The sequence below is a fragment of the Theropithecus gelada genome, chromosome 1, assembly GCF_003255815.1.
Source record: "Theropithecus gelada isolate Dixy chromosome 1, Tgel_1.0, whole genome shotgun sequence".
Classification (NCBI taxonomy): domain Eukaryota; kingdom Metazoa; phylum Chordata; class Mammalia; order Primates; family Cercopithecidae; genus Theropithecus; species Theropithecus gelada.
Window position 1 is genome coordinate 166,355,296 of NC_037668.1, and position 18,641 is coordinate 166,373,936.

At 33.7% G+C, this 18,641-nt stretch overlaps 1 pseudogene; it reads right to left on the minus strand.

Annotated features, from left to right (window-relative positions):
• Positions 1-714: 714 nt before the first annotated feature.
• On the minus strand, positions 715-17,167 carry LOC112631989 (annotated as a pseudogene).
• Positions 17,168-18,641: the final 1,474 nt, after the last annotated feature.

The following is an 18,641-nucleotide window of genomic DNA, read 5'->3' on the forward strand; positions in this document are numbered from 1 at the left end:
GAGTTTGTGTCCTTTGTAGGGACATGGATGCAGCTGGAAACCATCATTCTTAGCAAACTATCACAAGAACAGAAAACCAAACACCGCATGTTCTCACTCATAGGTGGGAACTGAACAATGAGATCACTTGGACTCGGGAAGGGGAACATCACACACTGGGGCCTATCACAGGGACGGGGGACGGGGGACGGGGGAGGGATTGCATTAGGAGTTATACCTGATGTAAATGACGAGTTGTTGGATGCTGACGAGTTGATGGGTGCAGCACAGCAACATGGCACAAGTATACATATGTAACAAACCTGCACGTTATGCACATGTACCCTGGAACTTAAAGTATAATAATAAAAAAAACAAAAAACAAAAACAACAACAACAACAACAAAAAAATAAAAAATGGCCCACAAAACATTCTCCTTTCCTTTTAAAGGTTTTATGATGCATTATTATCATTAGCCAGTCTTTTACTATTAAATGGCCAGTTGAAACAAACAGTTTTGATTAAGACTGATCTGCAGGTATTAGGGATAATATTTATTCAGCCTTCTGAGCTTTCTGGGGAGACTTGATGAACTTGCTACCTCCCAGCAGCCTTCTTGTCGGCTACTTGGATGACACCATGACAGCTGTCTATCTTGCATCACGAACAGCCAAAGGATGCAGAGGAGGATAGTCAGAGGACTGCTGAACATGCCTGACTTGGCAGGAACCTTATCAACAAATGGCAGCATCACCAGATTTCAAGAACTTAGGGCCATTTTCCAGCTTCTTACCAGAATGGCCATCAATCTTTTCCTTCAGCTCAGCAAACTTGCAAGCAAGGCGAGCTGTGTGACAATCCAGTACAGGGGCGCTGCCAGCAGGGATTTGGCCTGGATAGTTCTGGATAATCACCTGAGCAGTAAGCCAGCTGCTTCCATTGGTGGGTCATTTTTGCTGTCACCAACAACATTGCCACAACGAACATCTTTGACAGACATAGTCTTGATATTGAAGCCGACACTGTCCCCAGGAAGAGCTCCACTCAAAGCTTCATGGTGCATTTCAACAGACTTTATTTCAGTTGTAACATGGACTAGAGCAAAGGGAACACCTTGCTGGGTTTGAGAACACCAGCTTCCACTCAGCCCAAAGGCACATTACCAATACCACCAATTTTGTAGACATCCTGGAAAGGCAGATGCAACTTGTCAGTTGAAGGCATTGGTTTGAATGGATGCAATGCAGAGCTTCTAGCAGTGTGGTTCCACTGCATTGCCATCTTTATAGGTGACTTTCCACCCATTGAACCAAGGCATGTGAGCACTTGGCTCCAGCATGTTGTCTCCATTCCAACCAGAAATTGGCACAAATGCTACTATGGCAGGTTTGTAACCAATTACTGTAAGTGCTAACTTCCTTAACAATTTCCTTGTATTTCTTCTGGCTGTAGAGTGGCTCACTGGAATCCATGTTACTAACACCAACAATTAGTTCTTTCACACTCATTGTGGAAGCCAGAAGGACATGCTCACGGCTCTGCCCATTCTTGGAGATTACAGCTTCAGATTCATCTACGTGACATATATGTGAGCAGCAACAATCAGGACTGCACAGCCAGCCTGAGATGTGGTTGTAATCATGTTTTTGATAAAGTCTCTATGTCCTGGGGCATCAGTGATAGTCATATCTGATGGTCTCCAATTTCCAGAGGGAAATATCAATGGTGATATCACACTCAGGCTCAGCTTTCAGTTTATTCAAGACCCAGGAATACTTGAAGGAGCCCTTTCCCATCTCAGCAGCCTCCTTCTCAAAATTTTCAGTGGTTCTTTTGTCAATGACACTACATTTATAGATCAGATGGCTGGTAGTGGTGGACTTCCCTGAACCTGGGGTCCAAGACAACCATGTGTACCCAAATTTTATTCCTTTTCCATTGTGGCTTTTAGGGGTGGTTTTTACAATACCTGTGTTCTGGTGACAAACCTATTGCAAAAAAAAGCTATTTTTGTTTTGTTTTGAATTCAGTTCTGTATTAGAAGCCTCAAGAATGTCCATTTTGAAACTACTAAATATGCTTTTATACCTCAACTGAACATGTGACTATGAGCAAGTAAGTCATGAAACATCTTTGATAACAAGTCCCTGGACTGTGACCTAAGTTTTTCACCTTTGCTCCCTCCCCGCCACCCCCAGGCACCTTGGATGACACAAGAAGGCTAGAGGTGGGCTGGAGTTGCTTTTCTGCCTATGTGAGATAAAGCTCTAGTGAAATATTTTTCACTGGGCAATGGGCCTTTGTTATTCATCTGGAGAACACATTGGTCATACTTCAAAATGGTATTTTTCACCTCTTCCTGCCAAAAATAAGAAGTGAGCTTCCTTGGCTTTTCAAACCTGCTGGGTTTCCGTGAAAGTATTGAGAATGCAGCCCTAAGGCATCTTTCCCTCTGAAGGAACTCTACACTTAACCCTCATCCATTCATCAACATTGCTATTTAACTGTATCTACAGGTTTATAGTTCCAGCACCTTCTGTGCCAGATCAACTGAACTCAGGTCTGTTTTTGTGAACTTGTCCATCTTTCCTGATTTCTGAAAGTTGGTTTGCCCTGCAACCTCAAGAAAATTATGTTTCCCCCAATTTATTCAGTTATTTTTTCTTATAAGTCCCCAAGTGACAACTTCAAAGCTCTTTACATGTTGGAGCTGAAACTTGAAGTATCATTTTTTTAAATGAAAATTTACATTAACTATATTTGCCACTTGTCTCTTATTAGATTATGAGTTATATTCTTTTTTTGTTGTTGTTGGTTGACAGTTGTTCAAGTCTACTATATACTTGCTGATTTGCTATGTGCTTTTTCTATCAGTTATTGAGAGAGGGGTATTAAAATGAGTTATATTCTTAACAGGTACCTTATTAGAGGCAAAAGTGGCTAATATTCCTGGTAGAATTTTTAATGTACTTCTAATTTTGTTCTTTAGCAACTATGACACATATAGCTTACAGTAAAGGTCCTTGTATCACTATAGACATTATTTGTAGTACATTTTCAAGAACTCTACAAGAGTTAGGGGCAAGGATCATATCTAAGCTATTCAGATTGATATAAACAGGTTTCTGTCAGACATTGACAGGTTCAGACATCATATTTCAGTCTAGACATTTCCAGCACACAGTTATATGAACTTTAATTCAGGAGATATAAAAGTATCATCAATCTACCCAATGAAAGTGCTGTTACGAATATGATTTATGCTTACATAGAAACACTTTATTTTAATTTTTTTTGAGACAGAGTTCCACTCTCTCACTCACGTTGTAGTGCCGTGGTGTGATCTCAGCTCACTGCAACCTCTGCCTCTCAGGTTCAAGCAATTTTTATGACTCAGCCTCCCAAGTAGCAACACTTTTAGTGAGAGCTGTGGGAAGCTGAAAATTTTTAGCAGGCCTTTGGGTTGTTCAGTTCCACCATCTTTTCCAACTCATCAATTGAAAGTATAAAGTAGAAAAAGAAGTATCCAGATGTCCTTTCTTTCTTTGTATTTTTCCATGTCAGAAGAGAAGTTGAAAATCAGAGATGAGGAATCCCAGAAGCATATATTGGATATTCTTTGTATTGCTCTGACACTGATAAGAACTTATGCATTGCCTCAAGTTCCTCAGAAGACATATCAAATGGTATGGCAGAAGCATTTCTGGGATGGGTGTGGTGTAATGACCTCTGTGAACTGTCTCCCCAGTGAAACAACTATAACTGGTGAAAATTATTAAAAAAGTGGTCACTGGAAACTCTCCTAAGAACATAGAGGAAATGGAGAAATATTTATTCAAGAAAATCTATAGTACTAAATCTGAGTGAGAACTATGGAAGTCTCTTATATTAAGGACATGCCTCATCCCCAGCTCAATGTGATTTAAGCCCTATTCTCAATGGGTTCAACCAAGAAAAGGAGGCTCACTTTACTCTCATCTCCCACACTAAGATAGCAGTTTTTACCTGGAAGGGACAGTTGAGTAAAGGAGGAAGAGAAGAATGAACCATGAGACATATAGAAAATGAAAAGCAAAATGACAACCATAAGTCAAACCATATTAATAACATTAGATGCAAATGTTTTTAACAATCTAACCAAAGATAGGAATTGTTAGATTGTGCAAAAATCAAGATTCGACTACACACCGTCTATTGGCAGCACATTTTAGATTCAAAGGTAAAAATAGGTTGAAAGTTAAAGAATGAAAAATTTTGTATCACGCAAATAGCAATCCTAAGAGAGCTGGAGTGACTATACTAATATTATGAAAAAAAGAATTTTTTTTTTTTTTGAGACAGTCTTGTTCTTGTCACCCAGGCTGGAGTGCAGTGGCACGATCTTGGCTCACTGCAGCCTCTGACTCCTGGGTTTAAGCGATTCTCCTGCCTCAGCTTCCCAAGTCACTGGGATTACAGGTGCCTGCCACCACGCCCAGCTAATTTTTGCATTTTTAGTAGAGATGGGGTTTTGCCATGTTGGTCAGGCTGGTCTCAAACTCCTGATCTCGTGATCTGCCCACCTCAGCTTCCCCAAGTGCTAGAATTACAGGTGTGAGTCACCGCACCTGGCCCAAACAAAAGAATTTTAAAAAAGACGAAGTTACTAAAGAAGGATGTTTTATCGTTAAGATGATTAATTCATCAAGAAGATAATAATTATAGACATATATGTATTTAACAACAGAACCCCAAAATGCATTAAGCAAAGACTAGTAAAATTAAAGGCATGAAATGGGCAATCCAACAATAGTAATTGGAGGCTTTCATAGTCCACTTTCGATGATGGATAGAGTGACTATTTAGAAGACCAACGAGAATGCAGAACCCTTTAAACCAATTAAAACAAATGGACATCTACAGAACACTTAAATTTGCTGAATATACATTGTCAAGCATACATGGAGCATTCTCCGGAATAGTAAACATACTGGGCTAAGAAATATGTGTCAGGAAATTTAACACTGTTGAAATCATAGGAAGTATGTTCTCCTAACAAAATAGAATTAAGGTAGAACAATAAAAGGAACTTCAGGAAACTCACAAATATGTGGATATTAAACAGGGTGCTCCTAAATAATCAATGAGTAAAAGAAGACATTACCAGGGAAATTAGAAAGCACCTTGAGATGAAAAAAATGAAAACACAACATGCTAAAATTTGTGGCATACAGCTAAAACAATGCTTAGAGTAAAATTTAGTTGTGTAAATGCCTGTATTTAAAAAAGAAGAAAAACTTTAAATCAATTACCTAAACTTTCACCTTGAGAAACCAGAAAAAAAGGTCAAACTAAATCCAAATCAAACAGAACAAAGAAAATAATAAAGATTATAGTAGACATAAATAAAATAGAGAAAAAATACAGAAAATGAACAAAACCAAAAGATTTTTTTTAAAAATCAACAAAATTGACAAACATTTAGCTATTAGGATCATGCTAATAACAGAGAAGACTCAAATTGCTAAATCAGGAATGAATAGTTGACATTACTAATGCCTTTACAGAAATAAGTATGACTATAAGGAAATACTATGAAGAACTGTATGCCAGTAAATCTGATACAATTACCATGTTCCTAAAAGGTTACATTCAAAAGTGACTCACTAAGAAATTGAAAATCTAAACAGACTTATAATAAGCAAGGAAACTTAATTAGGAATTTTAAAATGTCTACAAACAACATTTCCATTTCAGGTAGCTTCACTGGCGATTTTTATCAAACATTTAAAAATTAGTACCAATCCTTTACAAACTCTTCTGAATATGGAAAAGGAAGAAACACTTATGACCTTATTCTATGCAGTCAGTATTGCCCTGATACCATAATCAGACAAGGCAACTCAGGTATACTGTACCAGTATTTTTTGTGATTATTGACACAAAAATCTCTTCTGAAATATTTACAAACTGAATCCAGCAACACATACAAAAAAAAAAAAAAAAAAATTCACACCATGCCCAAATGGAATTTATCTCAGGTTGGATTAACACATGAAAATTAAGTAATGTAACATGCCCTATTACTAGAATAAAGGACAGAAATCATGATAATGTCAATAGGTAATTTTTTAAAACAAAATCCTATGTACTTCTATCGCTCTAGCCAGAGCAAGAAGGCTAGCGGTAGTAGTAAAAGACTCAACTGGAAAGGAAGAAATAAATTACCTCTACTTAAGCAACATGGACCTTGTACATAGCAAGTCTTAAGGACTCCACTAAAAAACTATTAGAACTAGTAAACAATTTCAACAAGGTTGCAGGATACAAGACCAATAGATGAAAATCAACTGTGTTTCTATACACTGGCAAGGAACAATCTGAAAATAACATTAAGAAAACAATTTCATCTACAACAGCATCAAAAAGAATAAAATATTTAGAAATATGTTTAAAGAAATGTAAAATATATATTCAGAAAACTGTATAACATCATTGGAAGAAATTATAAGTTCTAAAGGAATAGAAAAATATTCCACATTTATAGATTAGAGGACTTAATATGTTAACATGATAATATTACCCCCCATGATGGTCTACAGATTTAACACAATCTCTATAAAAATCTCAGCTTTTTTTTTTTTTTTTGCCTAAGTGTAAAAACTAATTCTGAAATTTAAGTAAAATTTCAAGGGACCCAGAATATCCAAAATAATGTTGGAAAAAGGATAAAGTTATAGGAATCACATTCATGATTTCAAAACACTCTACAAAGTTAAAATAATCAAGTCAGCGTGGTACTGACCTAATGATAGATATATCAATCAATGGAACAGAATTTTGAATCCAGAAATAAATCCTTATTTATATGGTCAACTGATTTTAAACAAGAATGTCAAATTATTTTGTGGAGAGATTTTTTTTCAGTTAATTGTGCTAGAACTACTGAAAATCCACATGCAAAAGAATGAAGATGAACCCATTTTATTACACCATACACAGCATTAACTGAAATTAATTACAGACCACATTATAGCTAAAACTATAAACATTTTATAAAGTAAATCTTCATGACTTTTAGTTAGGTAATGACTTCTTAGATATAACACTGAAAGTGCAACAACCAAAGGGGAAAAAACCCAGGTAAATTGGTTTTTGTCAAACTAAAAACTTTTGCACCACAAAAAATATTAAAGTGAGAAAAAATGTAAATTACTTATCTAATAAGAGATTTGTATCCAGAATATATTTAGAATTCTTACAACTCAACAATAAAAAGACAAATACACAATTAAAAGTACACAAAGGATACGAATAGGTATTTCTGTAAAGAAGATACACAAATTGGCAAAAAACATCTGAAAAGATGTTCAACAACGTTGGTCATTAGGGAATGCAAGTCAAAAACCACAATGAAATGCCACTCCTTACCCACCAGGATAGTTATAATTACATAGGTAGACAATAACTAGTGTTAGAGAGAATGTGAAGAAATGGGAACACTTATATATTGTTGGTGGGGATGTAAAATTGTGCAACTGCTTTGCAAAATTTTTTGATAGTTCTGTAAAATGTTAAACATAGAGTTACCATGACACTCAGCAACTTCACTTCCAGGTATAAAACCAAGAGAATTAAAAAACATACACATTTATATAAAATCTTGTGTATAAATATCTATAGTACTATTATTTGTAATTGTCAAAAAGTGGTAACAATGCAAATGCTTATCAATTTATGCATGATAGATAAAATGTGATATATCCATAAAATGAAATACTATTTGCCACAAAAAGGAATGAAATACTGACTTAAGCTACAACATTTATGAACCTTGAAGACATGCTAAGTAAAAAAAAAGACTATCACTAAACTTCACAATTTATGATTCCATTATATAAAGTGTCTGGAATAGTCAAACCTCTAGAAACAGGAACTCATTAACTAAGGATGGAGGATAGAATAAGAGTGATTGCTAATGGGTATGCAGTTTCATTTGGGGGTGATAAAAGATGTTCTAAAATTAGATTATGGTAATGGTTCCACAACTCTGTGCATATACTAAGAAAACATGAAATTGTACATTTTCAATGGGTAAATTGTATGGCCTTTGAATTACATCTCAAAGATTTTTAAAAGATGGCATTGCAATATTTCAACTAATTTGACTTGGAACAATTTCTAGTAGATTGCCGGACCAAATTACAACAAATACTGAAAAGTTATGCCTGAATGGAGGAAGCAGCATTGGAAAGTTCATATTTGGTTCATGGCTCTGAAAATAAAATTCTGCTTTCAAATTTATTACAAGTTAACATCTGTCTCTGCCTATAAATGTCAATGAAAAGTTGTGGTCAGTTTTAAAATCAAATTTACTCACTGGTCTTCCTCCAAAAGTGGCTAGCCTGTCAGTGGCCAAAAATCACCCTGCGTTTAGTTTCATGAAAGGGCAGAGAAAAGTCATGACAAATTCAAAGAGTTCTTTGCTCCCAGGGTTAATGTCACTTCACACGTTATTCCAAAGAATGGCAAGCTTGCAATGCATCTTTAATGGCAACTGTTCACGTGAAAGAAAAGAGAAAATATGTGAATTATGTAAATAATATAATTCCCAAATGAGTTGCTTCTATTTGAGTCCTTTTTGTTTTTCAATAGAATGCTCAATTCAGAATATCATAGTATTAGCCAAATGCAGTTAGTGTCCAAACAAGTTCATTGCTCTTCTGTTATAGATTTCAGTTTTTATATATTATTATAATTTGTATTCTTCAAGAAAAAAGAACTATTATCCGAACATAATTTTGTTTTTGAAGTGAATTTGAAGAGTCATTAATTGGACTTTAAGATAAATCAATTTGAAAGGACAATATGGGATATAGAAATACATCTTGAAAAGTGATTAATGACATGGAGGGAAATGATAAATAGCATGTTTCCTTGGAAATGGATTGTAAACTGGATGTCTGAATGATATTGTGCAGCAGCACTTCACAGCCTTGCCACCTAAGACTCAATTTTTCTACTGTTAGAAATACAGCTGTTATATGTCTTCTGCATCTGCAAGAAAAAAAAGGAATGTTCACTTTCTTCTTGGTTATTTATATCTACTTTTTTTTTTAAGTCAATGCCTTTATTGCCCTTTATTTGGCAAGATATTCCAGTGACCAACAGATAGGTTGAATAGATAAGAAGGATGGAAATATTGTACCTGAAAGTAGTAGGTAAATGAAGGAAGACAGCAACCAAAAATATGCTTCTGTTCCTAAATGCTGTGAGTTAGTTCTTATTACTTCTTATAGGTTCATATAAAATAGCTCTTCCCCATTTGACGATTGTCAGCAAACCTAGGTTTAAAGTCAAATAAGAGGATTCAGAAATTCATAAGTAGATATAAATGTAGAAAGAATCAAGGTCGGGGTCGTCTTCCTTCCCCAATAATACTAAATTTATGTATTTGGATTTACATTGGTCAAGGAAAGGTAAACTCAGAATAATAATTTTTTATTTACTTAGATGGACTTTCCCAAATCAACTAAATTTGCTATTGAATTTTCTGTATTTGTTATCTCTCAAAAATAACCATGTAAAACTAAAATAAAACAAAAAGTAGATACAATGTTTTCCTTTTTTGTATTTGTTTTTGCATAATTCAACAGGCTGGCATGTATTTGAGAGGGAAGCAAACAACAGAGGAAACTTTATGGCAGTAAGAAGGCACTAAATCAGGTATTTTCTAGGTTGATAGATCAACTTTTTTTTTTTTTAATCAGAGCCAACAAGATTCATATATTCAATGAACAAGAACTTTGGCCAACAAGTGTGCTATTCATTCTTTGTATAAACTGACTATGAAAGTGCCACGGGTATCAGTTTGAGATTACAAATAAATTTGAGTGGGCAAATTCACAAATACAGAATGAAGTACAAAGTAAAAAACATTACACATTTAGAAGGTTACACATCCGGAAATAGTTTCTTTCGCTACCTTCACTTCCATTAAAATGCATTATATAAAGCTTTATTTATGGAGAAAGGGACATTTAATTATTTTTCTAAAAACAACACGTGAATGCTCATGAATAGGGCAATCTACAGAATCAATGTGATAATTTCTGAAATAATTATAGAAAAATCTTTCTGATATATGCCTCTTCCCCAATTAAATTTGTTGACTGTAAAGGCAAGGTGATGCAAAGTAATAACTATGATGTTGGACTTTTGAAATTCTGTACTATTTCTAAAATGTCATTTACAAAAAAAAAAAGAAAAAGACAAGAAAAACTGCCAATATTGTACTCCTGTAGTGACTGAAAGAGCTTTGGAGTCAGACCTACTAAAGTTTAAAACTGATCCCTCAGGCACTAGATTCTTTAACCTTGAAGGTGTTAGTATAACCACATTGAATCTGGATGCTTCATCTCTAAAACTGGGATAATAATACTGTCTGCTTCATATGCTGGTTGTAAGAATGAAACTTTTTGAAAACTTACCTTAATCATTTCAATTATTACTAAATTCTGTTTTTCAAAAGCATTCAATCAAGTATAAATAAAAATACTTATTAACTTTTTATTATTTCTACAACCATACCCAGTAATCTCAAAAAATGTGGAATTCAACATATATTGAAAGAACGTTATTTAACTTTAAAGATAGAAAGATTATAGCAATTAACTTTATTAGAGTGTGAATATTATATGTTTATTCAATAATTGACTTATAACTAGAGATACTTTTAAAATTGGGTATACATAGATTGTAACATAAGACACATCACACAAACTTCTTGCGTTTAGGAACACTAGATAGATAGCACTACAGCACTATGCTTGGGGGCCAATTTAAAAGGCAAAATTGCCAATAAAAAGCATTAAAATGTGAAAAAAGTGTCACTAAGTAGACCAAGGAAAGGACACTTGTATACAGTATGATGGCTGAAACATAAAGACAGAGCATCACCTTGTTTCCCCTCAGCTGAGAATGTATATGTCAGGTCATTCAGTTTTTTGCGACCCTGCATTTGTCCACACATGACCATGAAAATGCCCTGTCATTTTGAGAGTACAAATACATTTTAGCAAGTGGACAAATTCATAAATATAGACTCTGCAAATAACGAAGATCAGCTGTAGATAGTCCGCCTCAGAATGGAGCTCAAAAATAACCATATAAAACTAAAATAATAATCTCCCATACTGTTATTTTGAGTATATAATATTGTAGAACTTTTTATTAGATTTATTGAACTTTTATTTTCATAGGAATGACTTTGTATTTCTAATTGAAAAATGAAGCTGGTTTTTTTCTTTGTGTCTTATTTTGTCAAAATATAATACTTTATTCTTTTAGAAGATAGTTTTGTAGGTTTGACAAACACATACAGTACAGTCATGAGAATGCCATCAAAATCAAAATATAAAATAATTCCCACACATCAAAAATCTCCCCATAGTCCTTAGTCATCCTCTCCTCCAAGTTGTCTTTGGCAACTGATTTATGTCCCTATAATTTTTCCTGTGCCAGAATATCATATAAATTGAATCATACAGTATAAACCCTTTGAATCTGCCTTCTTTCACTTAGCGTGATGCACTTGAGATTTATTCATATTGTTATGTGTATTAGCAAATTTTTTATTCTTTTTTGCTAAGTAGTATTTCATGATATGAATAGGCACATTTTATTTATCCATTCTTTACACAAAGAAAATTTTGTTTCCAGTTTTTGGTGATAATAGTTAATGCTGTTATGAGCATTAATGTGCAGAATGTGTGAATATGTTTTTATTTCTCTAGCATAAATAGGAGTAGGATTGTCAGATCCTATAATAAGTGTATGTTAATTTTATCAGAAACTGACGAACAGTTTTCTAAGGTGGGTGTACCATTTTGTATTCCCATCAGCAATGTAAAAAATCTAAACATCTTTGCCAGCACCTGGTATTGCCAGTTTTTGTTTGTTTGTTTGTTAATATTGCTGTTCTAATAGATGAGTTATGGTATCTCATTGTGGGTTCAATTTGCACTTCTCTAATACCTATTGAGATTGATTATGTTTTCATAGGCTTATTTTCCATTGATATATCTTTTTTATGAACTGTCTATACAAATCATTGTCCTATTTTTAAACTGAAATGTTGTTTTCTTATTATTGAGTTTAGAGTTATTTATATATTCTGACTACAAGTCCATTATCAAATATATGAATTGCAAGTATTTTCTACCAGTCTATGGCTTATCTTTTTGTTCTCTTAATAGGGTCTTTTGAAGAACAGAAGTTTTGCATTTTGACAAAGTCCAACTTACCACTTTTTCCTTAATGGCTTGTGCTTTTAGTGTGGTATCTAACAAAGTTTTGCCTAACTTAAGGTCTCAAATATTTTTTCCTATATTTTTTTCTAGCCAGTTTATGGTTTTTGATTTTCATTTTAGAGCTATAATCCTTTTGAATTGATACTTGTGTATGGTAGAAGGTATGGAATGAGGTCCATTGTTGTTTACATGTAAATATCTAGTTGGTAAAGACTCCTTTCTTCATTGACTTGCCTTTGCACCATTGTTGATAATCAATTTATCATATATGTGTAGGTCTATTTCTGGACTATATTTCATTGATCTATAGATATTTCAGTACTATACTGTTTTTATCACAGCTTTATAATCAAACTTGAAATTAGGTAGTTTGAGTACTCCAACTTTTACTTTTTCAAAATTGTTTTGGCTATTCTTGTTCCTTTGCCTTTTCATATAAATATTTGAATTAACACACTGATATTTACAAAACAAAAACCCTTTTGGCAATTTGATTGAATTTACATTGAATCTGTAGATAACCATGGGAAGAATTGGTATGTTATGGATATTGCATCTTCTGATCCATGCACATAATACAGGCATACCTTGGAGATATTGCAGGTTCAGTTCCAGACCACTACAATAAAGTGAATGTTGCAATGAAATAATTTACATAAATCTTTTGATTTCCCTGTGCATATAAAAGTTACGTTTGTACTATACTGTAGCCTGTTAAGTTTGTAATAGTATTATGCCTAAAACAATATATGTGCCTTAATTTAAAAATATTTTATTGTAAAAAAAATACTAAATCATCTGAGTCTTTAGCTACTCTTAATCTTTTTGCTGGTAGAGGGCCTTGCCTTGGTGTTGATGGCTGCTAACTGATGAAAATGGTAGTTGCTGAAAGTAGAAATGCCTGTGGCAATTTAAAAAAATAAGACAACAATGAAGTGTGCTGCATCAGTTGACTATTCCTTCCCCCAGATTTTTCTGTAGCATGTGTTGCTGCTTGACAGCATTTTGCCCTCAGTAGAACTTCTTTCAAAATTGGAGTCAATCCTCTCAAACCCTGCTGCTGCTTTATCAACTCAGTATATGTAATATTCTATTTCTTTTGTTGACATTTTAACAATGTTCACATTATCTTCTTCAGGAGTAGATTCTATCTCAAGAAACCACTTTCTTTGCTCATCCAGAAGAAGCAACTCCTCATCCATTCAAATTTTATCATGGTATTACAACAATTCAATCACAATTTTAGGCTCCACTTCTAATTCTAGTTCTCTTTCTCTTTCCGCCACATCTGCAGTGACTTCCTCTACTGAAGTTTTGAGCCCCTCAAGGTCATCTATGAGACTTGGAATTGACTTCTTTCAAACTCCTATTAATGTTGATATTTTGACCTCCTCTCAGCTAATTCTCTTTTTAAAGAATGACTTGAAAATTATTCCCTTTTCTTCAATTTATGGAAGAGTTAGTATAGAATTGATAGTTCTTATTCTTTAGATATTTGGTGAAATTCACTGGTGAAATCATATGGGCCTGGAGTTTTTATATGGAGAAGTTTTAAAAGACAAACCTAATTACTTTAGAAGTTATAATTGTGGGTTTTATAGTTATGATTCCTATTTCATTCTTGATATTAGTATTTTGTGAGTTTTCTCTTCTTACATTTTCTGACAGATCTGCTAGTGGTTTATTTATGTTACTGATCTTTTCAAAGGAACAATTGTTTTAAATTTTCATTGCCCTTTATAAACAATGGAGAACATTATGTTTACCATATCACTGAATTTTTTGCTTTGAATTATTATATAATTATCAGAAATATTTAATTAGTACAATTATACATAATTATGCATAATTAATTTAATAATGCTATGATTATAATCTTAATTTTTTTTTTTTAGTGTCTTTACGTGGCAGCTTAGGTCATTGATTTTAGACCTTTCTTTATTTTTTGAGACAGAGTTTCACTCTTTTTTCCTAGGCTGGAGTGCAATGGCTTGATCTTGGCTCACTGCAGCTTCCACCCCCTAGGTTCAAGTGACTCTCCTGCCTCAACCTCCTGAGTACCTGGGATTACAGGCATATGCCACCATGCCCCGCTAATTTTTTGTATTCTTAGTAGAGACAGGGTTTCACCATGTTGACCAGGCTGGTCTTGAACCCCTGTCCTCAGGTGATCTGCCTCCCTCGGCTTCTCAAAGTGTTGGGATTACAGGTGTGAGCCACCCACCTGACCAATTTTAAACCTTTCTTTTTTAATATAGGTGTTTAGTAGTATAAATTAAACACTAATTTAATTCCACAAATTCATTTAGTTTTTTTCTTTTTGCATGCTTGTTTAACCCATTGGTTATTTAGAAGTGTGTTGTTTATTTTCCAAATATTTAGAGAATTTCTAGATATCTTTGTTATTAATGTCTAACTAAGCTTCACTCTGGTCAGATAATACATTTGTATGATTTATGTTCTTTAAAACTTGTGGGTCTGAATATAGTCTTGCCTGGTAAATGTTCTGTGGGCACTGGAAATGAGTGTCCCTTACGATATTTTTGTGTGAAGTATTTTATAAATGTGGATCAGATCAAGTTGATTGATGCTGCTGTTCAAATTTTCTGTATCTTAACTGATTTTACATCTCTTTGTTCTACCAATTATTAAGAGGTAAGTTGAAATCTTTGACTATAATTGTTGATTACCTTATATTGTCTTAGTTCCATCATATATTCCATTTATGGATTTTCTTTATAAACATTAAAGTTATGCTGTTAAGTACATAAACATTTGAGATTATTTGTTTTGTCTTTTTCATGAATAGACTTCTTCTGGATATTTATTCCTAGTAATCTTATCTGCTTCATGAAATCATCTTTTTCTAATATTTATGTAGATAATCCAGATTTAAAAAAAATAGTTTTAGTATGATATGTCTTTTTCCATTGATGTGTTTTTAATCTACGTGTTAGTTCATTCTCATGCTGCTATAAGAACTGCCCAATACTGGAATTTATAAAGAAAAGAGGTTTAATTGACTCAGTTCTGCAGGGCAAGGGAGACTCAGGAAACTTACAATCATGGTGGAAGGGCAAGCTCACATGTCCTTCCTCACATGATGGCAGAAAGGAGAAGAATGAGTGCCCAGTGAAGGGGGAAGCCCCTTAATAAAACTGTCAGATCTTGTGAGAAATAACTCACTATCACTGACAACAGGATGGGGGAAACCACCTGTGTGATTCAATTACTCCACATGGTCCCTCCCATGACTCATGCGGATTATGGGAACCACAATTCAAGATGATATTTGGGTGATAACACAGCCAAACCATATTAATCTCTTTGTGTATTCATATTTTAAGTAGAATCCTGTAGGCAGCATATAGTTGAGTCTTACCTTTTTATACATCTGACAACCTCTGCCTTTTAATTGGGGTATTTAGATATTTTATATTTAATGTGATTATATCTATGATTGTGTTTGAGTCTATAATTTGTTACTTTTTCTTATATGTCCCTTATTTCTTTGTTCCTTTGTGCCCACTTTGCCTTCTGCTGAGTTAGCTATTTTTTAAAGTTAATTTTTGTCTTCATAATTAACTTATTAGCTATAACATTTTGTTTGAGTTTTTAGCAGTTGTTTTAAAGTCTGTAGTGTACATCTTTAATTTATCACAGTCTAGCTTTATATAGTATTGTATTATATTATATCATATATAGCATAAGAACCTTACTGGTAGTAAGGTTATACTTTCTGAAAGTCAATAGAGTTTTTAAATTTTAATTATAAATTATTTTGAATATAAAATTACAATTTTCTCACAATGATCATAATTAATCTTAAAATACATCGTATTAATATTTTAATGCCTCTAAGAAAGAAGAATAAAACAAGTTGAGCACTAAACTTTTATCAGCTTACTACATTGAGAGAACTTCCAAGCCATGGTACGGGGAAAGGAATCCAGACAGAGTCTGTAGTTTTCAGCTATAATGAATAATGCTGTTATAAACATTCATGTGGATGTCTTTTTGTGAACATATGTTTTCATTTCTCTTGGGTAGACACCTAGGAGTGAAATTGATGGGTTTTATGGTAGTTGTATGTTTAACTTTATAAGAAGCTCCCAAACTGTTTTCCAAATGGCTGCACCATTTTACATTTCCACCAGCAATGTCTAAGGGATCCATTTTCTCCACATCTTCATCAACATTTGTTAATGTCTGTTTTGTAGCTTATACTCATTCTGTTGTGTTTGAAAACATATTTCACTGTAGTTCAAATTTGCATTTTACTGATGATTAATAATGTTGAACATATTTTATGTCCTTGTTAATCACTCATACATCTTCTTTAGTAAAATGCTTGTTCATATACTTTACCCATTAAAAAAAATTTATTTATTTTAGAGGTAGAGTTTCACTTTGAAGCCAAGGCTGGAAGCAGTGGCACAATTATAGTTTACTGAAACCTCAAGTTCTTGGGCTCAAGTGATCCTTCTGCCTCAGCTTTCCAAATTGCTGGGATTACAGTCATGAGCTATTGTTTTTCCTTTTTCATTTGAGACTATGGTCCATTACAAGTTAAATTTTTTAGTGGTAATACACACATATATGTGTGTGTGTGTGTGTGTGTATAGATAGATAGATAGATAGATAGATAGATAGATAGATAGATAGATAGAAGTAGCAAGCTAGTCTCAGATGATCCTAATTTTGTTGGTGACATCGAAAGCATCATAATCAGGAACCAGTTGACAGCTGAACATATACTTTCCATCAGGCTGATCAGGGTGTTGACCTTGGCCACATCAATGCCATACAGCTTCTTCACAGCTTGTTTGACCTGGTGCTCATTGGCTTTAACATCTACAGCAAACACAAGTGTGTTGTTGTCTTCTCTCTTCTTCATGGCTGACTCAGTGGTCAGGGGAACTTGACGTTGACATAGTAGCCAAGGTTGTTTTTCCTGGGGTCTTCCAAGGATATTTGGGCTGCCTTTGGAGGCACAGTGTCTTGGGCCCCTGCAAATCTTCTTTCTTGTGTGGCTGTGGATGCCTTTCAGCACTATCCTCTTGGCCTTCAAAGTCTTTGCTTTGGCTTTGGGAGGGGTGGGAGCATCCTACTTCACCATCAGTGCATTCTTTTCCATCATGAGTTAATTTTTGTGTATGGTGTGAGGTATGGTCTATATTTCTGTTTTTACATATAGGTTACCAATTTTTCCAGCACTATTTGTTGAACAGAAAATCCTTTTTCCAATGAAATGCCTTTACACCTTTGTCAGAAAAATTGTTTTTTAAAGTTATTTAAAATATAAGAATAACTTAGTTAAAATTTTTCTGTATCTTTTCTATTTCTTTGTATAGCTCTTCATTTCTTTGTGTAGCTACAGATTTCCATATGGTATTATTTTCTGAATGCTTAATTTTTCTTAACATTTTTTAAGTGTTGGTAAAAAATTCTTTCAGATTTTGTGTGTCTGAAAAATAGTGTTTCTTTCACTTTCTTTTTTCATAAATATTGCTGCATAGCATAGAAATCTAGACTGACAAATGTTTCAATATTTTAAAGATGTTGCTTAACTATCTTCTATTTTGATAAACGTGCTTCATTCATATCTTTGTTCCTCTCTTTAAGTAAGTCTTTTTTTCTTCTTTTTATATTTTCCCTTTATCACTGGTTTAAGGCAAATTTGATTATGATGTGCCTTTGTGTAGTTTCTTTGATGATTCATTTACTTATGCTTCTTTGTGCTTCTTTGATCTGCAGGTTAGAATTTTACCAATTTTGGAAAATTTTTGGCTATTTCTTCAAATATTTTTAATGCTCCTGTCTGTCTCTCTTACCTGATCTGCAAGTCTTCCAATTACATGTGTGTTAGGCTACATGAAGTTACCTCACATTTTACTGTTGCTCTATTTTTTTTGTTGTTTAAATTCTTTTTTCTCTCTGTGTGTTTCATATTGGTTGGTTTTTATTTTTATTTATTCATATTCACTAATCTTTTTATCTAAAGAGTATAATCCTTACTATTAATCCTTGCTATTAATCCTATATCATTAACTTTTTATTTCAACCTCTGTTTTTCACCTCTAGAAGATTGATGATGGCTTAAAAAAAGAACATTAGGGAAAAAACTACTGAAACCTAAATAAAGTCTTTAGTTAATAACATTATATTGATGTTAATTTCTTGCTATTAATAATGTACCATAATTATGTAAGAGGCTAGTGTAGAGAAGTTGGGTGAAGAGAATGCTCCTTATTTTCTTTGCAACTCATTCTGACCACAACAAAGGTCCATGGCTGCCAGGATGGGCTTTCTTATTCCAATAGCTTATCAACCTAGATTCGTAGATGAGAAATGAGTTAGTAATTTGTATA